At 38.8% G+C, this 25,833-nt stretch overlaps 1 protein-coding gene and 1 long non-coding RNA gene across 19 annotated transcripts in view; one reads left to right on the top strand and one right to left on the bottom strand.

Annotated features, from left to right (window-relative positions):
- Nucleotides 1-25,833, top strand: part of BNC2 (basonuclin 2) — a 372,426-nt gene that overhangs the window by 128,632 nt on the left and 217,961 nt on the right. The window lies entirely within an intron of this gene.
- The window catches only part of LOC112530775, a 55,648-nt gene that overhangs the window by 14,588 nt on the left and 15,227 nt on the right, over nt 1-25,833 (bottom strand). For 4 of the 6 annotated variants that reach the window (XR_005843078.2, XR_003072586.3, XR_005843079.2 and 1 more), the window contains one exon: nt 5,923-25,566. This is a non-coding gene — a long non-coding RNA (uncharacterized LOC112530775). The remainder of the gene's footprint in view (nt 1-5,922; nt 25,567-25,833) is intronic. The other 2 variants (XR_005843080.2, XR_005843081.2) reach the window with 2 other exon arrangements.

Below are 25,833 nucleotides of genomic sequence, written 5' to 3'. Positions count from 1 at the left end.
TTGATGAAAGGAAGACTGGGGATATTTGGTTTACATAGGAGTTGTACAAAGTGGAGTTAAGTAGAAAATTACTATTTATTCCTTATCAGCAGGAAAGAATGAGAAGGAATCCTTTTAAGTGAAAGTTATAAATAAAACTCATTTTCCTTCCTTATTGTCCAACAAAAGTACAAATTGTAATTTAAATGATAATTAAAGATTATTTGTTCTACCAGAAGGAAATTCTGTGGACACCAAACTTGCAAAACTTCAGCTCCCCCCAAAATTGTCTCAATCTTCACATCGTGCCATAAACTAAACTGTAACAGGGTGGGGATTTTAAAGTCTGTTTTGTGGGCAGCCTATCCCTTATTTGTCCTTCTTTCTCTGAAGTATGCGATACTAACCACTGTTCACTGTGGCTGCTCTGGCATTTTTAAAATCTCTGTTGTTCTAGAAAACAGAGAATCAAGCTTGAATTTCTTGAAAACATGCACACTAGTCATAGAAACTTGGAGCCCAAGGAACCACTGCTTTCTTTTGCATTCTGGAAACATGATTCTGTATGGAAAAATCACACAGAAGTTATTTTCCATGCCAATGACACAAGGTGTTCTTCATCAGCAGATCTATTAATCTGTTGTACATTTTGAAATACAATGCTTGGATGTTGTTTTATATTGATAGAATATCTTCCTAACCTGTGCTTGTATCCCCTGACCTCCAAGTCACAACATGAAGAGATATGGTTCCAGATGTTAAGACATAGGAACAAGATGCTGTCTAACTACAGCACATCTCCAGGGCTTTTGAATGTTGTAAGAACTTTCTCCTTCTCCTCCTCATTTGTACCCTATATCTGTTGCTCACATGCTCATATTGTATTCACTTTGTAAAGTCCTTGGAAGAGGGACCTATCCTCTTTGGTCTTTCTTTATAGCAGATATGGAGCCACAGTGGCATGTTGATGATAATGAAAGCAATAATCTGTTATGAGAGAGTACTAGACAACACTCATGACTGTAGTCAGTCTTGTCTTCTGCAGAACTAGGAATGCTTTCATCTCCTGATTTTGTTTACATGCATCTGTCCTGGCCTGCATAAGGAACAGAGCAAGGACATCAGGAGAGTTGGTATCAGTTCCCTTTTTAACACAAGTGCCAAAATATTTAAGGGTGTATTTCCAGATTTTTGAACATATCCTTACCTGTTGGTTCAGTACACTCTGCCCATTTAAAACGAGATAATTCAGCCATAGGAGAATTTAAGTGAGAAGTGAAGGGCAAAAAGCAGCACCATTGTTCTCTGTGAAGTTGACTGTGCTGCCTGCTATTCAGGACTACACAAAGTAGGTAAAGTCAGGTCTCAGCAGTCTGTGCCGATAGCTTCAAAAAGCCATTGGCAGGTAAACATGTCTTGTATTCTGTTCTGCTGCGCTTTCCTTCTATTTGTCTTTGCAGAAATCCTGTCATTGCACGGAATTATTAATTCTGTGGCAAGAGGCAAGTAAGACTCTTTATGTTTTCATTCTCCCATTAGCACTCATTGTAAATCAAGGAAATACTTCTGCCTTTTCTTGCCCTTTTCTTTAATTACAGAAAAAAAGTAAGATTCCAATAGAATACCAAGGTGTTGGTAGCTTTGGTAACTAGTCCCCTAAGCAAACTGTTCTATCAGTAATCATAACCTAATTACTACAGGTTTGTTTCCTTGTTTGTTTTATATTGAGTAAGGGGACATAACTGGAGGAAACTTGGGATTTAAATGGAGAACATTAACAGTAAAAACAGCTTATATGTTAATATTTTCAAAAGCAGGAATTTGGAGAAAAAAGAAAAAAAAAGCTACCCCCAACCCCCCCCTCGTTTTCTGGCAGATGATCTTCTGGCAGATGTTGAGACAGAGCAGCAAGTCCATGAGATGCCGGAGCTGCCTGCTCAGTGTTGTGACTCTGCAGAAGTCCTGAGGTGACACACGCACCGCACGCCTGTCACAACGCCGAAACAGGCTGGGGGTCATGGCTGAGAGCAGGGTGTTGCTGGATGAGGCTGAGGAAACAGAGGTGGCCCCTCTGTGCACTGTGTGTGGGTCTGTGTACTCCTTTCCCGTCAGAGCTGGCCCAGTACAGCCAAAAAAGCGGTTCCTTGGCAGGGCTTAATGGCAGGATGATGTAGTCTGTTGTGACTAGTGCATTCCTTTCAGGTTAAACTAGGGAAATGGCATTGTGTTAAAATTCCAAGTCGCATGAATGTTTTATTGCCACAAGTGCATTCAGGCCTCGAGGGGAGCGTGTGTGGCGGGGCGAGGGGGAGGAGGGTGGCCCAGCGACTCGGGATCTATCAGAGGAACACTTCCCTTGGAAAATTTTACCCAGCAGCGTGAAGCTGATGGGTTGCGATAGCTACTTAGGCGGGTTTCGCTTTTCTTAAACTGCTGCTGTTTAAAATCTTGCCGTCCAGACAATTAGCAGCTGAAGAAAATATGACAAGACACACGCAAAAAGGTCGGGAGATAGAGGGGAAGGAATGCACCAGGAGGGAGCTGGGCGGCCTGCTTGTGTAAACTGCCAGGCCTCTCCCCCAGCCCCCTCCCTCCTGCTGCCTGCTCCCGGCGCGGCGGGGTTTTTTTCCTGTCTGCTGAAGGCCAGGAGTGATCTGTTAACTGTACACCACTGACTGGGAGGCCAAAGCAGCTCATGGTACTGTATGTTACCGCTACTACTCCCTCATTCCTCTTTACATTTTTTAAACATCTCTTTGTACTAGCGGCTTGATGTGAGTCAGAAGGGTTTAATTTTAGACCTCTGAAGGACAAAGTCGCAGAACATGGCAGAATTTGCGAGATTTTATGTTTTTCAAGGGAATAAATGTACCCATCCAATGTGCTTTAGTTGTAAGTAGTGAATTCTAGCCAAATCTAAATGGAGTTTTTTAACAGAGTGAGAATGTGGGGTTTGGAGTGTCAGCCTTCTTGATACAGTCGTGGAGTCGTCCTGGAATTTTTCAGGTTTTCTGTGTTTTTGTGCAGTCTCAGGCTCTTCAACTCATGTGTCGTGTGTGAATTCTGAGTGAACTATAGAAATGATTGCACCCCACCAAATTGTACTAGAATTATTTGCATGTGCATGTTGCTGGTGATCAATGCAAAGCCAGTCTGCATGGATACATTCAATGTCTAACTGGAACATCGTTGACCTGTGTGGTTAGTCACGCTCTTTGGAATCAGATAGTCTTTACAGGATGTAAGAACCTGTGTTTGGATATGCTTGTTGTGGAACCTGAGTGCATGCACCCACACCAGCCAGCCCTCCTCTCCTCACACATGTGTGCTCATGAAGTCACTGCCGCCAAAGCAGCAGCAGCAGCAGCAGCAGCAGGGATATAAGTCAAGGCTGACCCTGCTCGGGATCCCTGTGTGTTATATCTTCATGCAGACATCCAGCTCTGGGTGCAAGCATGGTTCTGCATGCATATAAGCACAGGTGTGCGTGTTTGCAGAAGATATGGCACAAAAGGAGCAATGTGACAGATATTTGTTTTTGCAAGTGAGAAACAATCACACAGATCACAGAGAAGATCTAGCATCTCTCAAAAATCCTTTTGCAATAGTAGTGTCACTTTGACAATTATCCGTAAACTTAAGTTCAGTGTTGCTCATGTTATTAGCAGTTTTAGAGCCAGATGACTTGTTTTTCTGCAAGGGTTCATTTGGCCCCGTTTTATATATTTGATTTCTGAAGTTGATGCTTCTTTATATATTTGATTTCTGAAGATGAAGTTGATATCAACCACTATATGCAAGGGTTTGATCTGCAAGAGTTAATAAAAACTAATGATGCTTAATGCTACCAGCTCAGCACAGAAAGTAGAGAAAGTAAGCCTGCTGTATTTAAAACAAAATATCATAGGGGTTAGGAGAATAAGAACAAAAAGAAGAACAATCTTCCATTTTAAGTATGTTCACACATTTTTTTTTAACTGATAAATACATTTAGTCTGTTCTGAATTCTACAGCTACAACTTGATGTACTATACCAAGCAAAGTGAAATACTTAATTTGCTTGAAATCCTTTGCATTATGAAGCAGATGCATGCTCGATAATTTCTCGTTTGTCCATATATCTACCAAGAAATCTAGTTGCATGCAACATTTCTCCTTTAAGGAATGTAACATCATAAAAGCAAAAGAAATCTTCAAACAACCTGTAAAAATATAAGTCCTGTGGTATCTATTGCATAAGAAGTGTTAGGACAGCTATGTTTGGCTGTATGCTTTCTTTCTCTTGTTTGCATAAAAAGAGATAGTTTTATCAGATACACAAGATGTTAATCTGATTAGTTGCCTTTTACAATGGTTCAATTGCAGTATTTTTAAACAGTTAAATTGCTAAGACTTGTGGAGGGTCATAAACTTGAAAGCAGTCAACCATAAAGGAAAAAAAAAAAAAAAGATTTATCAAATAACCATTACTTAAAACTTCAGAAACCCTCAGTAGCACATCTTAAAAATTCTATACAGTATCCATGTTTTTGTTGGCTATTTTGAGCAGAGTGTATACTGTTTATGTATCAAAAAGATATCAAAGATAAGTGGCCATAGTACACATTCCTGAATTGTATATATTTATGTATGCAACTATTTGTAAATGCTGAAAATAATTTACCAGGGCAAGGACAGTAAATTATAACCCTTTCCTAAAAGTCAGCAGAAAGAAAACTGTTGAAATATCCTGTCATTCAAAGAAGAGGAAACTTGACTGAATATCTTAATTTATGTTTCTAGCTATGAGTCTGACTTCCAAGTAGGACAAAATTCATTATTAAAAAAAGAAAAGAAAAAAAAAAGAGAGAAAGAAAGAAACACAAAAGATTTGATTCATCTGTATGTTTAACAAGGTCCAAGTACCTCTCAAATCAGAAATAACAATTCATACATTCCGAAGTCGTCATTCACAGGGTGTAAAGCGGTAGAGTACTATTTTGGTCTTTACTATTATGTTCAGAAAAGAAAAAATCACACTGGGAATGGCTGGGAATTTCAGAGATTGCCAAGAATTAATTACTACATGTCTTTTGGATTTCACAAAATAGTTAGGCTGGTGATGAGATTTAAAATAAAACTTTTTAGGTTTTGATGGTAGTGGTGGTTGGTTTGTTTTTTTTTTTTACTTCTTGACACTTTGAAATATGCTGACTTTGGGCTTTTATATTTTGATTTGCAAATGTAGAGTAGAAATTAGGACTGTGTTTTGCTGTAGTGCTTCTAGTAGTTGATTTTTTAGAATGGAAGAAACGAAAGTTATTTTGAGGTATAAATTAATACCCAAACTTACACGCATATATATCTATATACCCTTGTAGGTATATATACACTCATGTATATACTCACTGAACTGTACTAGTATAAGCTCAAATGTAGGCTTGTTTAAACCAGTTTCAATTCTGCTATAACTACATTAAACAAAAACAATAATTCACCAAACAATGACTCAGAACTATGATCAGTTTTTTGTAAGTCCACTGGGCTATGGTCATTGGCTACTTCCACTTACCACAACCACTGTGAGGTGAAAATTTGTGAGCAAGAAAGTATTTCACAAAACTTTAATCATCCATGTTTAATTTCAATTTCATAGTGAGCAATAAATATGGGCATGAATTTTAGGTATCACGATCAGGCTGATAGGCTACAATTTTTCAACTGTGATAACCTAGTTATGTACCTGAACTCAAAACTAAGGATGTGAACTCAGCTAGAATTTGTTTGTCTGCATTAGCTTCTGGACTACTAGAAACTTAACGATTTTTTGGTAGATCCATATATTTTGCTGCACCCTTCCAAATAAAGACAGATCTTTAAAGGTGACAATGACCTATTTTCTGTAGAAGAATACTTCACTTGCAACAGTAAGAAACCTTAAATCGTCATTTTGACAATTCTTACCTGATAGATCTTGAAATATATTTTAAGGATGGACTTAGGCCTGTATTGTGTTTCCGATGTGCATACTACACCCAGAGAGAGAGGCGGTCTTGAAGATACAGAACTCTTTACAGTTGTGCAGTTCTTCATGCAGGTCTCTATGTGCGGTCTTCATACACTGTCTCGTGTCAGAAAGTATTTCAGAATTTAAGAAAAATTTAATGACTTCTCATCACTTTTACATCTACTTTTTTTTTTTTTTTTTTTTTTTTCATGCTTCTAGCCATGTCTAAGCTGTGGGTCTTTTTTTTCTGTTTTTCTTTGTGGGGTTTTTAGTATATTCTTTTGCACTTTCGTGAAAATCTTCCAAGTTGTTCTAGAGTTCAAAAAAAAAAAAAAAAAAAACTGCAATGTTTTATTTTGCAGGTAGCTGGGAAAAAAAAAAAAAGATAGCTTTGAACCTTGTTATGTAAATAATTCTTGGTAAGAAGTTCTTTCAAGGCTAAATTTGAAAAAAATTATTTAGGTGTTTGGGCTACGAATAAGTAAAGTAGTTATGCAAAAGGTGATATTTCATGTGCTTAGAATTAAGCCCTTGGCTTAAATTTGAAGTCCACATTAGGAGAGACTGGAAAATGAGAAATAGAAACAACAAGGTATGCAAGTATCTACAAGAAAACTTAGATGGCAAGGAGCATAAATTATTTGATGGGACGCTTTTTGTTGATTTGTTTTGGTTTTCTTGTTGACTTTATGGCAATATTGATAGTTCGTTAGCTTTATCACTTGAAAGAACTGAGAAAACTGACTCCACCCCAGCAAAAATCAGTGGCAAAATCAAACCATGAAATAAAATGTAAACTGAAGCAAGTACATATGCTTTAATTTCTTTTCACTTTTTCTGTTCTTTACATTTTTAGGGGAAAAAAAGCATATATCCAAGGGTAAGATATTTTCAGTCTTCCGAAGAAAAAAATCCTGTCATAGTTAGATGGAATTGTCTTTCATTGTCATGTAGTGTTATTCCAAAACTGCCTCAAAGTATACTCTTTGTAAGTGAATTTTAAAGTCTACCTAATTTTGGTTTTCTTTTGTCTTTCTGTAAGTACATAAGTCAATCCTAAGCAAGAATTTTGACAACTACATAGGGTAGGATAATTTGGACCAATAAGCAGAGTTAGTTAATAGCTCTTCATCTGATCAGCATGCTTTCACCAGATTGCTCCACTACCGCGTTAGACTCAGGTATGAATTAGAAGGCAGAAGCATCCCTGCATCTTCTGGGTGTGGACTAAGCCTGAACTTGACTACTGCCGATGAATAAGTGTTGATATCACTTGCAGGCACTACTTTTTTTTACCTGCACACACATCTCTCCTCTCCACCTGATTTTATTAGCAGACCTGTAAAAACAAGTTTAAAACAAATAAACAAGGTTCTCCAGGGAGTAGTCTTCAACAAAGAGAGAGAAGCAAACAAACAGGTTGCTCTTCACTTGGAAAGCAAAGAAGAACGATAAAACACTAGGAAAGAAATCCATCCACTACATGTCTTGATGTTGCATGTATGATGTATTTTCACAGTGAAAGTGCTGCACAAACGCTGTCACTTGAACTGTGTTATCTGTGCTGGGATGAGTAGGACAAGGAGAAAAAAACGTGCTAACAGTTGTGCTGATCCACAGAGTAACGTATATTCCTCTCTTTACATGTCTAGCATTATCTACTAGACTAAATACTGTGTTAAAAGAATTAGTGCATTAATACTGAGTTTATCTATTTGTCTACTCTTGCTCTCTACTGTCAAATAACTGGTGCTTACCAGAGACTGCAAGCGACTCAGCTCAGTGATGTAGACATGAGACCAATCTCATAGTAGTATTAAAAGTGCAAAATGCTAGCCTTTTTCTGGCTGAAATGCTTTTCTTCAGAAGCTCTTCTTCAAACCTTGTAGTTAAAATTTGAATTCACAGGGCTTATTTGTAGACCTCGGAATGAGAGAAAGATAGGAAAGGAAAAAGTATCAAATCTTTCGTATAATTTGAAGATTCTTTATGATCCCCCTCCCCCCAAAAATGAGATACTGCATGTGCTGTTAGGGAAATTTTCTGCCTTTCTCATCCATACAGCAATATAATACTTCATAAGTCTTTTGCTAGAAGTCTAATTAATTTTTGACCAAGAACATGATGAAGATTTTAGATATAAACTAATTGCAAAGCAGAAGTAAAATATTTCTCTTCTGAGGCTTTGGAAAATTTGTATAACAGAGGGGGAGAGCTTTTAAATTAATGACTATACTCAGTGACAGGGGTGTGTGTTGGCAGTGTTCTTATTTCACATGAAGCAAATCATCTCTTTTCCTCCTCTGTTCTCCACAACCAAATTCATGCCTCACCTACAAAGAAAACCACCTTGGTTCATTGATCTCATTCCAAAGACAGTATTATTATGTTCTGCCCTGAACAACTTGTTAATTTAGTATTACTGATGCATTGCCCATTTCTTGGAAAGCTGCACTAGAAAGGAAACTAGATTATCATGTATTGAATTTTCTTATAAAATATACTTAATTTTTGTTGTTGTCGTTGTTGCTGTTTTTGGTGAGAAAACATGTATGTGGCATTTTATTTGAGAAAAACCATGAAGAATAATTCAAAATGTGAAACTTTTTGTAAATATGAGCATCAGCAATATATTTCTGAAAGCAGTGACACATTTTTCTCAGTGTTTTGTTTTTTGGGATTTTTCTTTTTTTTCTTTTCTTTTTTTTTTTTCCAGGCTTTGTCTCCTGCTGCAATTTTCATTCATTAATGAAAACATTGTATACTGAATTAAAAGTCTATCTTTCATGATCATAAGTGTATGGATATGCCAAGTGCCATTATACTTGGATGTCATTTCTGCCAAAGTCTTTAAGCCCCACAGTTACCTGAGTTCTTTGATCTGCACAGGTGCCTTATCTTGCGATAGTATCTTTCATGTCTAAAGAACGTGCCGTAAGCTTTAATTTCTGTTTCAGAAATCCTCTTTTTGGATCTTTCTGTGCTAGCTACTTGAGTGTGGGGACCATCTGCTGATTCATCTTTGCACTTGCTCAGCTTTTCAGAAAACATTCCTTTCTGCCATTGCACTGAGTCCAACAAGCCACAGCAGAAGCTTCCAATTAGAAAAGAGCATCAGCTTATACTCTGGCATATTTTAGGTAAAGCATAGGAGTTGCTAGATTAAAATTACCAAAATTGCTTGTAGGAGAGGGGAAAAATTGTTGAAGTAAAGATAATCCTCCACTCTTTTCCTGAAATTGTGGTTAAGTGTCAGTATCCAAACTCTACAGGCTGAGGGAGCTGGGCTTATTCAGCCTGGAGAAGAGAAGGCTGCGGGGTGACCTCATTGCAGCCTTTCAGTACCTGAAGGGAGCCTATAAACAGGAAGGGAATAAACTCTTTGAAAGGGTAGATAACAGCAGGACAAGGGGGAACAGTTTTAAGTTGAAAGAGGGAAGATTTAGGTTGGATGTTAGGGGGAAGTTCTTTACCAGGAGAATGGTGAGGTGCTGGAACGGGCTGCCCAGAGAGGTTGTGGATGCCCTGTCCCTGGAGGTGTTCAAGGCCAGGTTGGATGAGTCCCGGGCAACCTGGTCTAGTAAATGGGGAGGTTGGTGGCCCTGCCCAGCATGGGGGTTGGAGATTCATGATCCTTGAGGTCCCTTCCAACACAGACCATTCTGTGATTCTGTGATTCTTGTCATCACCTGTGGAACTTTAGAACAAACTGTTACTTCCCTAGCAGTCTCAGAAGTACTGTCCAGCAACTGTCAATTCCCTCTGGAAAGACAGAGGAATTTCCACAATGACAGTGGCATTCCTGAAGTGGTGCCTTCTTGTCCAACCAATACTCTTCCTGTTGCAGATTTTCCCTGTAACTTCCCCAAATCCTGTTAATCTTTCCTTGATGATCACTGGCCTCAGAAGATTCTGAGTCTTGTTTTTGTTTTGAAGAGGGATATAGCTCTAGGCATTTTCCACTACGGGCTTCAGCCATTGAAGTCATATGTCTTCCTTCCACCAGTCTTTTCAACTTCTGGTCAGAAGAGCATCACTCCTAATTTTTTCCATGAGCAGGCACTTGCTGCCCCTGAGCAGACTTGGTATAGGAATACTGAATCTGCCTTGTCCATGTCTGTCTGAGGAAGGGAAGAGAGAACAACTGAGCAGATTTTTTGTTTCTGTAGCTCAGGATATTACCTTGAAAACTTGACATAAAAAGCTGTGCCCCATACCTACCTCCCCCTTATTTCCTGGGTGGGTGGCAGAGATAAAGGTCAGGAGGGATAAATAGGAAAAAGCCTTTATATGCTTGTTGTTCTATCTTTTGTTTCTGCTGATGATACACAAAGCAAGTTGTAAATAGCTCTTTCACACAGAGTTGTTATTCCTTTGAGAGAGATACAGCACAGTAGCTGTGCTTTCAGAGCTGCAATGCCCAAGGGATTGGAGAGGGACACTTTAAAGACCCTTTCCGTACATTTCTGCATCTTTGACAGAGATAAATCTAGCTTTCTATCAGACAAATGTCATTCAGCCATTAAAACTTGAACATTATTATCAAAATTTTAGTAGCAATCAGTACAGTGTAATCTCAAACTATGAATTTGTATGGTCTACAGAGTTCAAAGTGTTTGAATCCTTATACGCTGCCTGCCTTTTGCACCATCACACTTGAATAAGGAGAGCCAAAGAAAAAAGACAAGTAAGGTACAAAGGTACAGATTGCATTTTAAATACATAGTTTTACAATGGAGTAATAACAGTGTTTTTATTTGATTTGTTCTTCAATAAGTCAAACCTGGTTCACAAACCTGTATAATATTAGAATTCATAAAGTGAAAGACACTAAATGCTTGTCTAATCATGCTTGTTCCCAACCTGGTTTTAATATTTTTACCATTTGGGAATTGTAAATGACAAAACAGGTTGAAGTGTAGATTTCTATATTAAACTTATCTGAGAATGCTTTTTAATTCCTCGAAGATAAACATTCTTTGACATGTTTTCCTGTGACTTTAAATATGTCAGGGAGCCCCTTAGGGAACATGTTCCCATTTGATCACATCAAGATTATCTGTTTCTACTTTCTTTCCATTTCTAGGGCTTGAAATATAGTATTGATTGTATTGACAGCTTGTGTGGTTTAAAATCAGTAAAGTCCTCTGCTTCTAATACTTCTGTAAAACTTGCTTGTCTACTGCACTGAAGTTCTGCAGATATCAAGGGCAGTTCTGCAGATATCAAGATACCAATTTGGAAAATTCAAATCCAGTCACAGCCTTAACATAATGAATGGTTGCATGTAATAACTGGGAGTGGAGGGAATTCAGTGAGTCCAGAGACCTACGATGTCAAGTAGATCCAGAAATTACTTTGTGCTGTGTTGTTTGGGACAATTACAGTGGTGATCATGAGTGCAGTGCAGGATGGAGCACTGGGATGAAGTCTTTCATTTCTGATGCTCTGTAAAGCACTTGGTGGTGGTCCATGGAGAGCTGACTGCTTATGTGGTGCTGGCTTTCTTCTTTGCTCTCTGACATTGAATGGAATGAACATTTTCCTATTGCTGCTTTCCATATATATAGTCCCAATGGGATGTTAAGTAATTGCAGATGAGGGTGCAGGTGCTCCACATGACCATGAGTGGAAGGAGAAGTGGTCCTAACAGCATACTGTGTCTTAAGATGTCCTCCATGCTCCAAAGCATCGTGAAAATCCTTGAACCAGAGGATAAAGATAAGCTGGAATGCAGACCAGTTTCCATAGGGTACTTAAGGAAGAGTAGGAAGATGTAGTGGTACAAAATGAGAAGTCACAGAGGCTAAGCTGGCTACACTGAAGAGAAAAGTAAAAGGTGAGTGATGAAGAAGGATAACTTAGTGACTTGAAAAAGCATAGTAGAGAAAGCTCCATGTGCAAGGAAGATGACCAGTGGAAAGAAAAGGACAGATAAGAGGGGTGAGGACTGAGGTCATGTCATTCGATAGCTTTCCATGCTGTCAAAATGAGTCACTGGAATACATTTAGATTCAATAGAAATTCCAATGTGAATGTGTTCTGTTAAGACTTGGTGGAGATTTTCTGCCTCCTTGAAGAATTTTGAAAACTAGAATGGCTATTTTGAATCAGATTCCAGTTGAAAGTGGGAACTCAGGATGATGATACAATATTACTCTGCTTCCTGGAGAGAATGAATGCTCTTGGCAGTGCTATTCCGGCCCGGTGTAGTTTAGATAGCGCTGAGATAGACATTGTGTGTGCATTTCAGTAACTAAGATAATCTGAGCTTTAAGACATGGGATAAAACCATAATTTTCTGTCACTATCAGAGATCGAAGTGACCATGGGATGCCAAAGTATACAAGCTGGTGATTATACTGAAAACCACAATGGTCTTCTTATGAAGAGAATGTAACTTGTGACTCTGAGGTTGTGGTAGCTGGTTACGTAAGAAAAATAGCAACCTCACATAAAAATCTGTAGCTCATTTAGGGAAAAAGGTCTGACTTCATTTTTCACAGTTGATCGTAGACCTAATAGTTTTTTGTTTGTTTGTTTCTTTTTTTCTGAAGTCTTGAAGAAGATACAATTTTTATATTCTGTAAGAAAAACTTAAGTCCTGTGAATGCTTAATTTTTTTAAATTTACACACAAAATTTTGCCTGTTCAGTAGTTTTCTGTAAAGTGAATACTTGTGTTAGATGAAAGAGGTTGGTTGTGGTTGCCACGTATTACTTCATGGTGACACCATGTGATATTTCAAACACTGTGATTCTCCATTCTTCATTCTTGTATACATTCTTGCATTTTCAGTGCCGGCTGCTGAAAATGAAAGGAGTTTCACATGAAACACTGATTCTCTATTGGCTTAAATGGGATTTTTTTTTTTAGAACCTTGGAATGTTGGAGAGCACAAGTGTTGGAACACTGGCAGGGTTGTGACTTATAACCATCAGTTTCCTCACAAAGAGAACTACTTGTAATGCTAGAATATTGCAACTGTGTATCAGGTATTTAGTCCTCCTGAATTTAAGAGTTCAATATAAACTAATGGTTTACATATGGAAAGCATAAACATTCAGATAGAACCCAGTGCTGGTGTTCTTATCAAATTCCATTTCTACTTTCATTTGGATGTGATAGCCTAGAAACGCCCTTATGCCCTTCATCCATTGCCATCTTTGTGTAGTCCTGTGTCACAGTCTCTACCATAGAGTATCTCCTGATCTCTCTGAGATGTTATCTTTTTGCTGGTGTCTTCCTAAAGGTGCCCTTTTTCTAGGCCTACAAAAAATAGCGCTGTACAGCTGTACAGAAGAAATTTTCCCTTCAGTTTCACAGTGTAAATTGTCTTTTGATATTTGGCTTCCACACTTTTATGTTCCTTGAACCAGAACTGACACCTTAGGTGTCTTACACAGTTGATATTTGAGAAACAATGGCATTGAGGAAAAAACGGTTTCTTGCTCTCAGGACATTCTATTTTTATTTATTTTTTAATTTTTAAGTCAAAATGTCTCAGCAAAAGGCTGTTCCCACTTTGTTTTCCAGAGTAAGGACTTCCCAATGTATCTGTCATATTGCAATATCCTCCCTCCAGGTGGGATTAAAATAGTTTTCCATTTTTCTCTAGTGAATTCTGCTCAGTAATCCTTCTGGTGAGGATGGAAGATTGTTATTCCTTCCTCACAGATTTGATTTTAAATCTCTTGAATACCCTAAACATCCTGTTTCAATGGTTTTGAGAATGTCTCAATGTAAATATTATCCTGCAATGGCATTTTTACATTTGAAATTATTTGAATTCTTGCAAAAAAAAAAAAAAAAAAAAAAAAAAAGAAAGAAAGAAAGAAAAGAAAAGGAAAAAAAAAAAAAGTGTATATGTAAAATGTATATTAGCAGCCAATGACCGAAACATTTGGTTGTAGGAGAAGTTTTTAAACTGCATTAATGGTGACATTAAAAGAGTGTTTGATTTAAGGGCAGTAGTATACCTAGCACTATATGAACAAACAATACTAGATGGCCCCCTCCTGTATCTACTCATAATGTAAACAGATGTTTGGAGTGATCCAGATGTGAAACACTCATGGTGGCCCTAGGATGATTGTCTCTCTGAGCATTGAAATTGTGCATTTAATTTTAGGACAGAGACAACTTTCCCTAGGTGGCTTAAGGTTTTTGTACTTCACAGAAGAAATTAGTTGCTTTAAAGAAAGTGGAATGCAGTGAGAGCAGCTGCCCAGGTGTAAAAAAGGACGTGAAATAAAGTCTGAAGACAAGGGAGAAGGAAGGCTGTGGGCTTCAGGGAGCAGAATGAAAGGAATATGATGGGGAACAGAAATGTAGCCAGGAGCAGAGTTGTTCAGAGCCTTGAAGTTTGGGATGAAGAGCCTGGACTTGAATCAGCTTCCTTTACCTTCCACATCAAAGAGGGGAATGACATGATCCAGGCAATAGGTGAGAAATCCCTTATACTACAAGTTTCATGCTACATTAATAGGAAACCTACTTGCAAAGCTGAAGCATTTAAGAGGGAAAAAGTAGTGTGAACAAAATGCTCTATAGATAAGAAATACTAATTTAACGTTCAAGTAGCATTTTATTTAGCAGCTGTCCTTTGGTTGGCACTGCTTTTATGGTAAAAACATACCTGCATAGTAATCGTTATCCAGAGTGTACAGTGAAGAAACAAGGCCACATGGCATTGATTTTGTAAGGTGAAAAAGCATGCAACACAACTGCTTTGTGGCTATAACTTGTCTCCTTTATGCTCAGAATTGGGAAAGCTCAACCATGAAAGAATGGAGATGGTCTTCATTTTTGTTTTAGCAGCAAAGAGCTCTCCGTCATTGCCTTTTTTTTACTGCTATTTTAGTTAGATACAACTTGAATAATGGAAGGTGTTTCAGTTTGTCTGTGTAATAATGTGTCTTCTAATGGAGAAATCCAAATCAGCTTGCGTGCCAAAAGCAGTCCAGCTGCAGGTTCACAAACCTCTGTGTGGGCTGTTTTTCTCAAGAGAAAAGTATGTTACCTCCACTGGAAGGCAGAACTCACTGCTTCAGAATTGTTTTAGATTGTTTTCATTGTCCAACTTCATTTCCATCTAACTTTATTGTCAACACATGGCAACCTACAGGGTTGAAAACTCCAATAAGCGATGACTCAAGATGGTAGTAAGGGAGGTATGGATTTCAGAAGCACAAAGCTGGAATTTTGTTAGAATCTATATGCTGCACTGTTAATGGTTGAGATTTGCAGAGCATGTGAAAGACTCTCTTGAGCAGAATTTGAGCTCATGGTGCTGGTGGAGTTAAAAGGGAGAGCAGAAGGAAGGAAACCTTTTTTTTCTGCATGTGTGTTGATTTTGCCCAGTGAACTTTGTAAACTGGGTCTGCAGCTGCTGAAAACTGCTTCTGTTTTGATGCAAAAAACAAAACAAAACCAAACAAAACAACCACCAAGAACCTTCCTTCATTGAAGGAAATAAGACTGGTTCCATTGATACAGGAAATGACACTTCTTGAAGGCTATCTTGGTTTTGTACAGCCCTTTCTTTCCTCTTTCTATTTGACATTTTTTGTCAAGTAAACAAACAAACAACGTAAAAAAGCCAAAGTAACTTCAGTCACACATTCAGTCAACTGAAATCTACATAATTTGAGTGGTTTAGCAACTGATGGGCAACTAAGTTCCACCATGCCTCCTCAGAAAGACAAGGAGAAAATACAATGAAAAAAAGGAAGATTTCATGGTTTAAGATAAGGAGCAGCTTAATTAAAGGAAAAGGGTAAAAAAAAAAAAAAAAGAAAAAAAAGAAAAAAGAAAACCAGGGGCCACGTGGAAGCAAAAGGAGAAAACAGTTATTCTCTACTTCCCATCAGTGAGTGATATTCGCCACATCATAGGAAGCAGGGCCTCAATATATGTAGCAGTTGCTCAGAGACTCACAGAATCATTAAGGTTGGAAAAGACAACTAAGATCATCTAGTCCAGACATCAACCCATCACAACCATGCCCACTAACCTGTGTCCTTCAGTGCCACACTTAACCATTTACCTCCAGTGACAGTGACTCCACCACCTCCTAGGGCAGCCTGTTCCAATACCTCACCAGTCTTTCTGAGAAGAAATTTTTCTTAACATCCAACCTGAATGTCTTCTGGAGCAACTTAAGGTCATTACATGCTGTTGCTTACTGTTGCACTGAGCTACCTAAAACTGCAAAGCCCAGATTCACTCCACCCTTGAAACCAACACTTTCATAAAGTGAATCCCAGCCCTTCTCCTTTTTCCCTGTAACTTTTATTGCTGAGCACAACTTCACATGGCATGGAATATTATAGAGTTGTAGAATCATAGAATGGCTTGGGTTGGAAAGGACCTCAAAGCCCACCCAGCTCTAACCCCCTGTCATAGGCAGGGCTGCTACCCACCAGATCAGGCTGTCTATAGCCCCTTCCAGCATCGTCTTGAATGTCTTCAGGGATGAGGAATCCACAGCTTCTCTGGGCAGCCTGTTTTACTGCCTCACCACCCTCTGAGTAAAGAATTTCCCCCTACATCTAAGCTAAATCTCCCCTCTTGTAGTTTAAACCCATTCTTCCTTGTCCTATCACTATCTTCCCATGTAGAAAAATTGGTCTCCCTTCTGTTTATAAGCTCCTTTTAAGAACTGGTAGGCTACAATGAGGTCTCCTCTTCTCCAGGCTGAACAAGCTCAGTTCTGTCAGCTTTTCTGAAAGGTGCTACAGCTTTCCAGTCAGGCTTAGCTCAGCTGACCCTTCTGTGTTCCCTCCCCAGCTCTTGCTCACCCCTATACTGCTGTTTTTTGGAGGAAGGCTTAGAGAGCCATCCATGATCCTGTGCTAGCTCTGCTCAGCAACAGCTGAAACATTGGTGGGATATCAATGCTGCTCTGGCTACAGGTGCTGAGCACAGCACTGTACGGGCTGCTGTGGGGAAAGAGAGCTCCATGCCAGCCAGATGCAGTGCATCTCTCCAGGTCCACTTGTTTCCCTTGGAGGCTGAGGAGAAGATGCCACATTGGCCAATGCATTGGCATTCTTCATGTGTTACACACAGAGCAGTGAGTGATGTGAGGGGTTAGTGTGGAAGTAGCATGTTGATACATGGGCATATTATGTTTTATCAATTTATAAAAACAAGTATGATCCTGAAGTGCAAGCAGATTGGCAAGCCTGAAGTGTTCATTAATGTTCACTTCTAAGTTAAGTAGTAATTATCTGGACAAGCATTGCTTTTCTAATGTTTAGGCAGTGTCTTGAAGATGGAAAGTTTTTTTTAAGTGTTGCCTGTGTGGCTCATTTCTTACAGTTATGAGTGACATTAAGGAAAACCACTTACAGGCAGATAGTAGCTGAAAACATGTATTTCTTTTGTAAACCCATATACGACTGATGGGGAAGTTGTCAGTGCAGTATATTTCCAATTCTTCATTTCCTTTTGCTTTTAATTTTTCAGATTTCAGCTTCTCTGATAGGAGATTCTCCCTTAGCTAATAAAGATACCGGATTTAATGTCCTTGCTCATTCACTCCACCTTTCTATTGCAACTGCAGAATGATTTCAGTTACAAAAATGGAATACTCGACAACAACAAAACAAAACAAAAAAGGAAAAAATGAGTAATGCTGTGTCCCCACGGTGCACAGCCAACTCTGTTTTGTTATGTAGAATTGCCATCGGTGTGGGAGTGTGTTCTCCTCTGGTGGCCAGCAATACTTGCTTATGCCAGTGAGACTTCCTGATGTGCTGGTACTGGTGGACTGCCCTAAAGCAGCCCCACTCCTCTTCCCCTCTTTTCTGCTTGTTTTCAGCTTTGGAACTTGAAACTTAATTGTGCTGTGGAGCATATAAAAGGAAAGAGTTGTCCCTAATATAAAGGATAGTGCAGCCTGTACAATACTACACAGACACTATATCTGCATATGTACAAATACCTCTCTGTCTGCCCATCTGTCTAAATGTCTACCTTCCCATCTATATCTTTGTAAAGATAGGGCATTTTAGCTGTTTTTTTTTCCAGTCAAAATAGATTTTGTTACGTTTTGCTATGATGTTTACAAATCCTGTGATTATACTAATAAATATTACTTGAAAGAAATTTGGATGCCAATTGGATGTGATAAATGCTGCCGTTGAGATGTCTTGAGGTAAATATCAGGGCAACATTTCACTCCCAGTCTATACACAGTGTCTTGTGATATTTCAGAGGTATAACGTTCTTCCTTGTGTGAGTGGGTTTTTCCCTCTTTTTTTTTTTTTTTTTTTTTCCCAAGCATGTTGGAGTGCAAGTGCAAATTTCCATAAAATTTAAATAAGGTGCTTCCTGTAATAATGAATAATTGTGGCTGCTCTCTGGTCTGCATTGTAATTAACCATGATCAGACTTGTTTGGAGGAGATACTATTCCTGTTATAATTTGGCAGGCTACTGTGATTTTGCCAGATTAAACAACCTGCAGCATTTACTTGCAGATTCACAGGGACAAGATGTGCTCCTGTTGCAGCAGCTTCTCCTTAAAAGCACTAGAAGAATGAATTGAAAGCAAGCTGTGAAGGACCATCAGTCACACAAGTAAAACCAGTGAATATGGGCCTATTTAATTTTTGTAGACTGTAGACTCTTTCCCTAGGATTTTTCACAACATTGTACAACGTGACATTAGTGAATTAGACAGTAAAATCTTACGCTGTGTCTCAGTGCAAAGTGATCCTTACATTTTTATTTAATAGATCTTTCCGTGAAGTAAATAAAATCTCTCTGGAAATAAAAGAAACAAACAAACAAAAACAAGAATCAAAAAGAAAACCACAAACCCAGAACTGCAGAAGAAATGTAAAACAATACTTCTAAACACAAATAGTCTCTAAAGAAACAGCAAGTGACCTTGTGCTCAAACACAGATGCTGTATGCAGGAGAGTGATCTCTGTGGACTTGGTAGCATTGTATCTGGCCACTCAGTCAGCCTCTGTCTCTCTGTCTCTCTCCCTTTTTGGGTTAAAACTGTTCAAAACATTACTGTCTAGTTACTGTGGTGTCTTTCATTTAGATTCTGTTTATTGACTAAACCACAAGGATTCCTGCCCAAAGTACCAGGCAGCCTATGCTTGAATGATTTTGATTTTCTAACATCAGCCCTGGGGTTTATTTGAAAAATGTACATACACTGCAGCTTTAACAATTCAAGTGACTGCATGATTTTGACCAAAGAGTAAAGTATATCTGAAGATCATTAAATTTAAGGCAGAGGGGGGGGGGGGGGAGGAGGAATAAATGTAGTAGTCATTGTACCAGCACTGTGCATGTGTGACACATGGTTTTTGTCTTTTCATCTTCCACAAGAGCCAGAAAGTTTCCTGCCGTTCTCTTTCCAGCTATTGACAAATGATTGCCAGATGTGAGATCTTTGCAGTGTTCTTTCCCCTTCACAAACCTGCAGTGATGGGATATTCGATTCTCCCTTGCCCATTTCATCTCCTTTCCACATCTGCCAGGGACACACAGGCAATACATCCCTACATGAGAGTTTAAAGTTTATTCAGCTCCTCCACTCCCCCCAATAAAACATTCAGAGACAACAGAACGAAGTCCATGTGACTCTCCATAAATCTCAATGCATTTGAAAGTAAGGTTTTTTATTATTATTATTATTTTTTTTTTGAGGGGGGTTTGGATTTTAAGTTTGTTTTATTTGTGTGTATTTTGCATGTGAACTTAAACACATCTGGAAAAACTTAAACACATATGGAAAAGGTAATTTAAGTGTAAAACTGCTCAGGAGTTCTGTTGTCACTGTGTATGCATCTCATCTCCTCCCGGTATATATATACATATATGACACTTTACAGAGTCATCTGCTGAAATGATTGTACTGAGTAACTAAAGGAATACCTGACTACTTTTGTGTGAAACACTTGTTAAAAAAACAAGTGAAAAAAACAAGCTGTGACAGATGTGTCATCTCTGCCTTTCCTTCAGTCCTGCTACTGGATTTTTAGGAAAATTCTGAAGAAGCTTTCCTTCAAAGTAGCTTTTAACATCCTGAGTGAGGAACTAATTTTTATTGTAACAGGAGTAATTCTGGAGTGGCCACACACATTACTAGACTCACGCACAAATCTCTTCTGGCACTGCTCTCTAGAATTTTTTGTTGGTGGGTGATATTTTTCCCTACTTTAAATGTGTTTAACAAAAAAAGAGAAGAAAAAGAGAGAGAGAGAGAGACAGACAAACTTTCCAGCTCCTGACTTTTCTATTGGGTGGGCTAACACAGGTGGCCTTTCTGTTTTAATACTACACTTTTGGCAATCTGAACAGCCCTTTAGTCCTTCACATGGATCAGCATTTTTTTCAATAATAATAATAATAAAAAAAAAAAAAAACACAACTCGATAGAATGTCTGCCATATGTGCTTGAAATAGTGGATGGAATTTCAGGAGCATAGATGCTTGCTTTTTAATCTTAAAAAATGCAAGACACTTGCTGTTTTCTTATCCAGGGCTGCAGTTGCATGAGCTACACTTTCGTTACACTTTTCACTTACCTCTTTTTAGAGACAGAGCCTATCTTCTCATTTTCAGAGTGATATCCATGCTCACAACTTTTTTTCACTTAAATTACCTGCATTCCTCCTGTCCTGAAGAATACCTAAGTACTGTGAGAGGAGCGCTGTAAGGGAAAATCTGCTTCCTCTGACAGGAAGACAACAGCGACAAATAAGAATAAAATAAGCTGAATGTGAGCACAGCATTTCTAAGACTTAGCATTTGTTGCATTCTGCTTTTGAAGATGATGGAGTAGTGAGATAGTATTCCAAGTAAGGGCTTCCCACGTGGCTGCAATTTGTATTTTTCGCTTCATGCCCCCCCGCGTTTTTTTGGTTTTGTTTTTTTTTCCCCTTGTAAGGAAGGACAGGTTATTTTTAATGAAGCATAGAAAGCTTAACACCTTGAATGTCGAGGCAAACAGTTGTCTGTCTTTTTTATAAAACAGTCAGGTTGGAAAATCCGGTAGGAGGAGATGAGATCCTTCAAGTCCAGAACGCTTCACATAATTTGTCCTTACTAATGCACGGGCTGGTTTCTCATGTCTTCCTCCTTCTCTCACCATGGTTACCCAGGGAGGTGGAGAGGTGCTAAGCAGTGGAGGTGTCATCCGGCCTGTGTACTGAGGGAACGTCCTTCAGAGGACGACTTGTCACTAGCCGTCAAAGAAGAGAGTGGCTTTGTGGTCTCTGAACATCTGGCAGCGCTGCACAGGAAGCTGAGGGGGTGTCATTAATTGTGATGAAATAATTTAAACCATCAGGAATAAATGAGGCTGTTAAGCTAAGTTCAGATTCCATTTGCTATGCACATGTGTCTAGCAGCCTGTGTGCAGTTAAAAAAAAAAAAAAAAGAAAGAAAGAAAGAAATGAGTTATATTAGCTTGTGAGTAGAAGTGAAACAGATACTGTAAATGAAGTGAGTTACAGTGTGATGACATCATGTAGAACAACATTCAGAGAGTGAGTTTTGTAAAATCAGCATGCAGGAAAGTGGAATGTTGCTTTGATAAAGTTTTGCTTAAGATCGCACCTGATGATGATAAATGAAGCGAAAGACAGTTTGGTGCAGTATTTCCAAAAGATTTTTGCTCAGCTTCAAAATAGCCTACCCTGTAAACAGAGCTTTTGCCTAGAAATGTCAGCACAGTTTATCTGCATTTTATACCTACCAATCTGCTAACTTTGGAATCGGACCAAGGCAGAGGTATTCACAAATAAGTGGATGGGTCACCAGTACAGGGAGAGCCTTTTGAAATGTTTAAGTTTGTTCTATCGAAGGGAGAGGGGGGCATACGTTTGAGATTTTGATATCTGTGCATCAGCTGCTTTATAAAACGCAGGAATTACACAGTGCAGGATTTCAGTGTTGCTACAAATATGAAAGGGAAGCACATAATCACAAACCAAAAAAGGGATGCTTTGAGTAAAATGTCTCAGTTTGTTTTCTCCTTCACATCTCCAATATAAAGGATAATTAACCTTCCCAAACTTGCAGAGAAAATAGCTTTATAAAAGCAAGTTCAATGGAATAGGTGTTTAGGTGCAAATTCCCTTGTTTTTAGCATGAGCATGTAGGCAATCTCATGATCTGGAAAGCAGAAGTGGTAGGAAATGGTGACTGTGGCACCTCCAAAGTAGAAAAGTTATGCGAAGTTAGAGATTCTGTGCAAATGCTTCTTTTGGCATCTGTAATGGTACTGCAGTCATCTAACTGCAGGCAGGAGGCACACCCAGAGGTCACATCTCATTGCTATGGCTAACTGCAGCGTATGTACCAGAGAGCAGGTAGACTGCTTGCTGTGGTGCAGCTGCAGGTTGGCTTTGAATTCTGCCATTTAGCAGCAAAATACTGCTTGGATTTCTTTTTCTGACCAGATGAAAGCTTGGGTAAATCCTCACGTACTTTTTCTGCCATTCTGTGAAAACATTATGGCCAGGTTCTGAAATAGTGTTAACTTTTGTTCCATTATTCCATTTCCTGTTTGTGAGCTTCCAGTTTTCTTTGCTTAATTCCCATTTGGAACTGAGGGTGCTTTGGCATTTGAGGACAGAGTACTTTAATTTCCAGTGGATGCCCTGAGGTATTAATAGAGCTAAGGCCAGCATCCCTGACTAATTTTTCCACTTCTCTTGATGGGGTCAGTGCCCCTACAACAATAATCAGAAAACAATCTTAAAAAAAAAATACATAAAAAAAAATCAAGGATTCTTTTGGAATTATAAGTACTTTAAAACACTAAATTAGAGACATTTCACATAATTCACTTCTGTTATCTTGTCTTCTGGCGTCCAAACGGTTCAGTGGAACAGCAAGTGATAAGAAATACTTGGTCATACGAAAGACAATGTGAGGGTCACCAGACTTCGTTGTATGTAAACCCTTCATGGCTTTTCCTTTGGATTGCATGCTCTGTAGGTGAAATCATTGTTTATTCTAGTGTGCAAATATTAAGGGGAAAACCAACAATAACAATCAGCCCAATAAACATAACTTTTACCCAAACCATTTTTAAATTCAGAATTACAAATTTTGTATCAGTGCTTCCTTCTGCCTGAAACCAAGAAATAGATGCTCTGGTTACCAACAGGCTTAGGTTGGTCTCACAGTATTCTCCAGAGAAAAAAGCTGTGGGGAAAGCCAGTGGGAGCAGGAGTCAAGAAGTTAACAACTGAGGCCTGTAAGGAGACAGGTTGAATACAGCCTGAGTCCTGGAGATGCTCAGCATTTTTTTGTGCCGGGGGAGATTCTGCGTGAGAAGAAAAATCGGTGCATGCCAGGTTAAGGGACTGTAATACACCTACATGTCCTGAGCTACAGATCACTGAATTCGAAAAGTTTGGGTTTGGACAGTCAAAATATTCTCCTTCTTTAAAAGAGAAAAAAATATATATTAAATATTGTCTCCTGGGATTGCTTAACTGGCTGTAGATAGATCATATCTCACCTTGAGCATGTTTTAAATATCTTTAAAGTACATACATTGGTTGCTCCAAAAGTAGTGCCTCCTACATATTTCCATGGAAACTACAACAGATACAGAAAGCACAGTAACACTGCTTGATAGAGCAAATTCTCAGTTACAAAACACTCTTTTTCAACACAGTCACCACCCTTAGCTATTCATTTTCACCAGTGATGATCAAGAGCCTACATGTCACACTCATAACAATCTGCATGGCCATCTGGAATGTGGCTTGTCTTTCACACTGCTGCTGCCTCAGCAGAAATGAACAGCCCCATCCACTGTTTGGTTTCCATAAACTTTCAGCAAGCGTTGATGTATGTCAGTGAATGCCATTTTTTCTACATGGAGAAATTCAGTTCCACATTTTTGCTTCATATGCACTTCCATGTCAGACGCCTTTGTGTCAGAGTGCCCCTCTGCTGCCATCTGTCACTCCATGACAATATTGGTGGGAAGGTTCAAACTCTGCTGCCGTACCACCCTAATGTCGTGGGACAGCATAATAAAATAGGAGGCATTACTTGTGGAGCAGTGCTGGTATGTGGCATGTATTTTGGCCGCTGTGTAGCTACAGAAAACAAAATTAAGACACTGGTTTGTTTGTAGTGTGTCTGAGATACTGGAGTTCTCTCCCCATCCGTTCCAAAGAATTTTTTCGTATCACTTGTAACTCCTGTAATTTATGCTTTGGCCCGATAGGAGTGCCACTTTCCTACTGTCTAATCCCTATCATGCATCAGCTACATTTGTTTACATCCTGCTGGAAGCTGTGAAGAAACTGTTCTTCAGTAATGTCACCAGAAAATGAATAAATAAAAGCATTCTGTCCCCTAGGCTAGAGTATATATTTCTGAGGAACAAGCTGTGTGTGTTTGTTTTAGATTACTTAAATAATTGGGTTAAACCACGACAAGAGTGAAGGAGGAGTGGGAGAGAGCAAAATTAGGAACAACAAAGTGAGCGCAGTTTTGCAGACATTGTTAAAACTTAGCAACCTAAGTTAAAACTAGCAAGCCTGAGAGTGGGAGGAGAGGGTGTCTGTACTAAATGAATATAAACATTAGTCTGCTAGCCACTGTGAAATGCAAACTGTTCAAGTTGCTTTAATATTTATAAAATATGATTTTAAGGACCCTGGTTTCTCTCTCAGGAATAAACAAGACATCTCGTCCTTTGGAATCGTATATTAAGCTGGAAAATGTTCAGAGACATAAATTGAGCCTATTTTGTGCAAAGAAGCGAAGGGCATATTTAAGTCTATATACTTTTATTTGCAAAGCTGTTCTGTGAGACTTGTGATGTAACAGCAGAAATACTGTGATTGTAGAAGATTTCTTAATGTTTTTATCATCTATTAGCGTGATTTTGTTTGTCAATTCAGACAGTAGAGCTCTGACAGAAGTTGCTCTGACTTCTTTGTAAGGAGCCATACGCTTTACTCCCAGTTTCAGTTTAATTTTTATTTTTCCCCTACTGTGGGAATTTTGTTCTTTTAACTCATTGTCCCCTGCCTCATTAAGTACAAATACCCTCCAGATATTGCTTTCTCAAAGCACAGCTAAGTTCATTATAAATGCAGCTCACTGTTTATGGGCAGTGCTGTTTTGTGCTGTTCTGGTACAAAAATATTTCACTTGCTCGTCAAGTTAGATATTAGATATTCCTTATGTAAACCAAAGCTGTGTTCATTCGTGTTCAAACAAACCATGTGTCTAGCTACTTAAAATCAGTAGCTAAGCTATGCGAGAAACTTTCCTTGAATTCTTCATTCGTTGGTGCTGGTGTTTTATCACTAGGAAAAAAAATACACCACAATAAGCTAGAAATTGAAATGCATTCATCTGAGCAACTGACAAGTCCATAGAATTGCTCTGCCCTTGGCTCCAACACTTATACCAGCTGAACTGCAGACAGAGTATTGGAAAAACAGGGGCTTAAATTTTTGTATGAAAATTAATGGAGTAACATGTGGTCTAGTTTTACAAATGCGCTGGGCACCTGTGGCTTCCACAGATTTCAGGGAGATTCCAGAAACCAAGAAGTTTTGAAGAACAGGCCAAGGAGGTTAAATTTCCTGTAAGGAAACAAACAAACAAACAAACAAACAAACAAATAAATAAGTTCTGAGTGCCATTTTGGTGGCACATTTTTCCAGATCTTTGTGTTTATATTCTGTGTGCCTGGTTACACCCTCTCAATCAATGTCCTGCTGCTGAGTGTGTTGATTTCCTTTTGGGTAACTGCTCTGAAGCAGGCTTTCTTCTATGGCACCAACAGGTAGCACAGAATCTATGTAATTCACTTACAAATATTATTTTTATGAACTGAGCAATTAGTGTCT

Source organism: Gallus gallus, chromosome Z, assembly GCF_016699485.2.
Source record: "Gallus gallus isolate bGalGal1 chromosome Z, bGalGal1.mat.broiler.GRCg7b, whole genome shotgun sequence".
In the NCBI taxonomy this organism is placed as follows: Eukaryota; Metazoa; Chordata; class Aves; order Galliformes; family Phasianidae; genus Gallus; species Gallus gallus.
The sequence above is the reverse complement of the archived record's forward strand: the minus strand, read 5'-3'. Positions and strand labels throughout refer to the sequence as shown.